General features: G+C 42.6%; 1 protein-coding gene across 1 annotated transcript in view; it reads right to left on the bottom strand.

Annotated features, from left to right (window-relative positions):
* Positions 1 to 6750, bottom strand: part of LOC104528157 (autism susceptibility gene 2 protein-like) — a gene marked incomplete at both ends in the record, with an annotated part of 150622 nt that overhangs the window by 78541 nt on the left and 65331 nt on the right. The gene's annotated exons all lie outside the window — the stretch shown is intronic.

The raw sequence follows: 6750 nt of genomic DNA on the forward strand, positions 1-6750 counted from the left end.
CCTGCTGACAGTTGGAGATTACAGCATTGCTAGCTGAGCTGAGAAAATGTGCTCTAGAAGGTCTCCAAGACAGAGAGAAAGAGAAAATAAACAGCGAGCCCCATGGTGTCACTTTTATAGTCATTTTTTCTGACAGCAGCCATGCTTTTATACATGGCACTTAGAGTAAACAATTTAGAGCAAATGGTTTTTTTTGGCTGTGGGAAGAGGATGCTCTTTTCAGATACGCTACAGTATAGACAAACACAATGCAAGAGCAAACAAAGAGCATGAAACAGGATGGCTCATTACTACCTGTCTTCTTCCAATTACACCTATTACTCTTGAGGCAACAGGATCAATGCACGTGCAGCACTGTGCCAATAAAAAATATAAATATTCACCATTTAACACTGTTTTCTGATAGAAGTAGAGAAACATCAAAAGCACCACAGGACAAACACCACTCAGGGATAAAATGGGCTCAACCCCACAAATCAGGCTCAAAAGGACATTGCTATGGTCCCCATTAAGCTAATAAAGTGTATAGATACCTCTGAAACCGGGCTTCTATTATTCCATTTCCAATTTTAAATTTATTAATTTTAATGCCTTATTCCCTTGTCAGCAAAGTTTTGATCATGCTCCACCACAAAGGAACAACTGGATGTAAATGGATCTGAACACAATTGCACCAGCTCCTGGTGTGGACAGCCCATCTCTCAACCCCCAGTCAGAGCACACAGAGTCACATTTCAGCAGCACAGTGCTTCAGGACTAATTAATCTTACTCGTTATTCCCACATTTGACAATACCTTTGGTGTTGCACTATGCTAACATTTTCACTCTGCGAGATGGAACCGGAGAGCAAAGTTTGCTGTCCAAGAAAAATCCCAGCAAGTGCTTGTCTTCCATTTGCTTCTCATTGATTAATGCAAAGGCTGCTCTGCCAGTCCACTTGAGGAAGGAAGGGGATGTAATGCTATCTGCTCATTTTCAGCTTTGAGACCTCCAGATATTTTCAGCAAGCCTAGAAAGCTTTTAATCTTTAATAGTACAGAACCATCAGAAGGGCTATTTTCCAACACTGGAAAGCAGGTGGAAATCAATGGGAATAAAGTAATTACGAGTTTTAAGTACAGTCATTTTATGAGATATAGAAGTCATGCCCCATTCCTTTCCACAAATAATTGTGATTGCATTGAAATTACTTATAACAGAGCAGGTTTTAATGCCAGGAATGCAAAGCAAAAATGTACTTTTGTACTAGAGTAGAAGGGAATAAAAAACCTGAAATAACTGCAAAGTTGCATCAAATTCAAGCAAATAGGAATCCTGCAAAATCACAGCACCTGTATTCTGGACTCCTTAGACACAAATACAGAAGGCTTTTGGAAACACTTGTAACTCCAGCTCCACAGTGTATTTTCAAAGCACGTCAGAACACAAGAGGAGGATTAAGTTCCTTATATTGCCACCTCCTCCTCCTCCCTCTTACAGGGATGACACCGCTAACAGGATAAAATGAGTGACAGGGTTATATGATCATTACATAAAGGTAGTACACATGCAAAATCTTCAGAACACAGGGAAAAAAAAAAAATTATCAAAGAGGTTGCACCATCTGTCTGTGGAGAAAAAAACAACAGCTGGTGCAAGAAGCCGCAAGATGCCAGCCTTACAAGTGACAAGATGGGAAATGACAGGAAACAGCTTTTCACTCTTCTAACAGCAAAAGAAACGTACAGCCCGTGTTCTCATGTTTGAAAACCTCCAGATGCTGCCCTCTTCTCACATTTCCATATCTTTGTTCATGCAACATCTGAAAGCTTTTCTATTTTTATAGAGGGAGGGGGGAAAAAAAGCACAAAGCCATCAAATGTACATATATTTTTTTTTTCCTCGCGAGAGGATGTTGAATGAATTTTAATCAAGATCACGAGAAAAAAAGAAAAATCAGCAATATTGGATGTGAGAAACCTTTGAAACTTTCTCCTTCTCAGAAGGAATTGCAATGTGTTTGGCTTTTCTAAAGGTTGTGTATGATAAATATTAGCTGACTGTGAGACAGATTAGGCTTTTGGATTGATTCAAGGCAGTGCTAAGGTTCATCCCCAGTGTTTTGTAAAGGTAGCACGCTTCCCTTGAGCAAGACCACGTCCCCCTTGTGCCAGGGCTTCCAAACATCTCAGGCTTTAGGGGTTGTTTAAGCACCAGACTGTGACCCCTGGACTGAATGTCCCAACCTCATGGTTTCTGAGAAGCATCTCGCTGAGGCTACAAAACCCAAGTTGCATATTCAAAGAAACGAAGCCATCAAAACCCATTCCACAAAATCCAGCAAGCACAGCCTGACAAGAGGAGTCCTGGCTGTTCAGAACTCTTGATACCAAGCTGGGAGCTGTCTGTCAACTCTGACCCCATACGACCCTACAAACTGGCTGCTATTAATAACTGATACACAGAAAACATATTGAAAAGTCAATGCCCCGTGAAGAAACGCTCTTGCTATGGGATGTAACCTGAAGGCAGAGACACACAGTACGGGGTCCTGCACACACCAAAGCAGGACGGAGCAGGGAGTGCCTGTTTCCAGCACGAGGTTGAAGACAACACTGATCTGCAGATCAGGGGATGGATCTGGACAGCCAAAGACTAATGATTTCTACCTCCCCCAGACACATCAGGCCTTGGTGCATCCAAGTGGTTTGCAGCTGAGAGATAAACTGGGATTACTTACTCCAGACAGGATTGAGCAAAGGGAAACATGTCTTACCACAGCAAAGCAATATTCTCATGCCAGACCTCAGGAGGAATCTCATCTTTATCTTATAACTGCCCTGGAAGGCCACTCAATGGCCAGCACTGGGATTCACCTTCCACCCTTCGCAATAAACAAAATGCTGCCTCATTTATTCCCCCAAACCCCCCCATCCTGATAGAAATCAGAGATCTCTGCTGAGATTCTTGGTTACTGCACGCCAATAAGGTTATATTGGGGTCTAGACTGAGACAGCAATGCACAGATAATGGAGATAACACTCCCAGTTGCTGGTGGGAAATCAAGGTGGAGCAGGTTCAAGAACATCACCCAAGGTCAGGCAGGATGGGTGTGGAAGAGGCAGAGAACCAGCCCTATTTTCCTTATCTGAGCCTCAAGCTTTTTCCAGCTAATCCTTCATACCGTGGCAATTGGTCTTTGGAGACAGAAGCGAGGTTTCTCAAAGCCACCCTTATTGCATTAGCACCAGCCTACGCAGAGCAAGCGGAGTCATAAAAAACCACTTTAAGCATCATCAAGCAAGCCAGCTTAGAGAGAATTTACTAGGTGCTGTTTATTTCTACCTTTGATTCTCTACATGGTCTCTACAGATCAGAGTACTTAGAAAACATAATTATTTTAATTAGGAGTAATTCAATTAGAATATCTCATTGCCAATAACAACTTCACTAATAAGAAATGAACACACTTGAATTTTTTATTTTTTTTATTTAATCTTACCTTTGGGGACTCTCTGAATACTTTCCCAGATGTGGAAGTATTTCTTTGATGTTGCATGCCTAATTCTTCTCTCCTGTAAGGTCCACTTAAGTCCACTAAGTCTTTCCTTTGCTTCCAGAGGGCACTGGATCGTGCTTTTCTACGTTGCTGTGTCCCAGGAGGAATGAAGTTAACTCCAGTGCAGGAGAGCAGTAAAATGAGTACCCTGTCTATGAAAATGATGATGCCAAGTAGGTCTGGGAGGGTAATTAAATCAGATAAAGGGTCAACACCACAGTGACCACAGTGGACACACCCCACTGATGAGTCTTTGCTAATACCTTCAGCACAGGAATGCACTTCAGGCCTCTCAATAAGCCTATCAGAAAGGAGTGGCAAGAGCAATAATGTTATTTTCCTCTAGTTTCCTGGCACAAGCCAGGTAATTTTTGCAATGCATTCTGCAATATACACTCTCAGGGCACAAATCTGCTAAAAAGGTCACTGGAAGTGACCACCACTGGAGTCACGGGACAACATTCAGTGATGGCTAGCTTTAATCAAAGCTGTTTTTTTATAAGGGAGGTGTGTAACTTGTCTGCACCCTCTCACAGGGGCACCCTGGGAAACATCATCCCAGTGCCCAGCTGACTTCCCAGTGACACAGACTGATCTAGGGGCTCACCTGGTTTGTGTTCACTATTCCCAGGGCTGGGGTGCCATGGGGGAAAGGGGCAGCTAGGACACTGCCTAATGTTCATCTTGGGCTGGTATGGAACCACCTGGGGCAACCCCTGTCTGGTGTAAATTGCAGTGATCGGGAATCATCAGCTAAGAAAGAAGCAAGTGAAAATCCATGCTCCTCACACATTTTTATGCCCTTAACATCAACAGAAACTACATGGATGTAGAATATTTTTCCTTTTCTATCCATTTGCTCTCTGATCCAACCAGTAGGTCTGTGAGAAACTTGCCTTGGCCAGCAGACATCAGTTGAAATGTGGCCAATTAGCTACTTCACCCAGTTCATTCTCTCATCCTCTTAACTAGCAGCTGAAGAACATTTTAATACTGATCTGTCTCAGCCTTAATTGTGATACTATCCTAGCACAGTACAACTTGTTGTAGTTCTCATCTAACAATAAAGGGTCCCATCATCCAAGGGTGGTACATGAAAGCATATCTGCAAGAACAGATCTCATTATTTTAATTAAAAGCTTCCACATATTATTTTCTAAGCTAACAAATATGGCCATAGTTGTAATTATGGAATCACCAAATATAGACTCAAGATCTTGTTAATAATGATATCCCTTTTAAAAACTCATAATCTTAAAAAAATGTTGTAATTAAGTCACCAAGCAACTATATTTGTCTCCATGAAATAAAGCCAAATCTACAGATAATTGCAAATAACTCATTTCCCAGTGGATCGGTAGGGTTTTTTTGTATACCAATTAGGCTCACAAATCTCAAGCTGTCACCTTCATCTCCAAACATGCAGCCGGTTGATAGCACAGCTATAAACAAAGCAGCCCGAGTGCCTCTCATTCCCTGACTAAGAAAGAAAATGAAGTTACCAACACACATTTGTAGATGTCAGCCTCCAGCGAAGAAAAAACAGGGAAAAAAAAATAATCCTTGGGTAAATGACAATTAAATACTTTGTCTAGCTTTTGAGAAGAGTGTTCTGGGAAAGCTCCCAAGAGACTTTATGATTGTGATTCTTTGTTTACAGCTGCCTCATGACTCAAATCCACAGGCACAACCTATGTCCCTAGCTGTTGATGGTTGTTCCCTCTAAAATGCCGTGAGTCTTGGGAGCCCTTGTTAATGAATTGCAGTTAGTCATGTGCACCTACCACGTCTGTCACACACTTGTCTAATGACACCTGCAGCACCCACAAGCTTCAAAGGGTGACTTGGCAAAACCAGGGAGCTGGCAGAAGCTGAAAACGCTGTTGCCTTCACCTGTGACAACCAGTCATTTTGGGAGGCCCCAGGTGTAAAACTGCTGTTGGAACACCCATCCTCAGGCACCTGCACAAGCATCTCCTGCAGTCCCTCACTATTGCCTCTCCTCTTCCATAGTCCACCAGAACGTGGGTGCTGGGAGCTGCTTAAAACTGCTTAGGGAGTATTCAGGAGCAGTCAGAAGTGATCGTCACAGTGAAGTGATTTCTTCAGGATATGGAAAAAAGCCTCAGCAATGGCCCCAATCAAATTAATAAACCAGCTTTTTAACCTAAAAAATTCCAAAGTGTTTTGCAGCACGTACTTAGAGATGCAAGGGAGTCACTTTGCCACTGCTGCTGCAGAATCTCCTGCCCTCAACCCACCACAACAGCTCACTGATGGCAAAAAGTAACTGTACAGAAGCCCGAATTCAAAGTATATGGGAGATTATACACTCACAGGAACAGGGAACCACTCTAAATCCATATTTCAAAAAAATACCATGACATAAAATTCACAAAACTTAAAATGAAGTTGAACCACCAAGATGCGAGATGGTGGCCCAGACTGAACACACTTCACTTCAACCTCTGCTCCTCTGCCAAGTGTTTCCTCTTGGACAGGCGTCCCAAAGCCTCTAACCAACCAAAGGGAAAATATGGCTGATGGTAGCACAAGCACAGAGATTCCTTTGACTCACTTTGTGGTTCCCTGGAGTGCAGATTGGATGGTTCTTCCCAAAATTCCCGTGCCTGACAAGTAACCAAAGTATTTTCAATCAACACTATCCCTGTTCTCATCGTCAAGTGATCTCAGATTTTCCCCTCACCGTGTGCAACTTGTGTCTTTTCTCATCCTTTTCAAAAAACTTCACTTCCACAGGTGAAGGGTACACCGGGTAACCTGTCCCTCTGCCATCTGCTTCTCTTTATCTGAAACATCCCACTTTTCCATCCTTGTAACTGTTCAACCCACCCTTTGCGCACCAAGCTGGATGAAGACATTGCCAAAGCCATGGCACTATACATGCTGCCATCACCGTGGCACTGTATTCAGTTTGGAAGGAGAAGAGCTTGAATCTTGGGGGTTCCACACTTAAAGTTCAAGACTTCTGCTATTTTGACACTGGAAAACACCTCTGTGACAAGTTCCGACATTCATGCCAGAGTCTGTTACAAGGAAGGAGGTAACATGGCTCAAAGTCGAATGCATTTATATCACAAAGCATTAATTTTAAGGAACAACTTAAAAACTGCACAGAAAAAAACGTTGTGGAAATTAAAATGCCTAAGATGGTGCCTCTATATCCATAACCAATCAAGTTTTCAGGAAT

Source organism: Antrostomus carolinensis, unplaced genomic scaffold, assembly GCF_000700745.2.
Source record: "Antrostomus carolinensis isolate BGI_N321 unplaced genomic scaffold, ASM70074v2 scaffold5307, whole genome shotgun sequence".
Classification (NCBI taxonomy): Eukaryota; Metazoa; Chordata; class Aves; order Caprimulgiformes; family Caprimulgidae; genus Antrostomus; species Antrostomus carolinensis.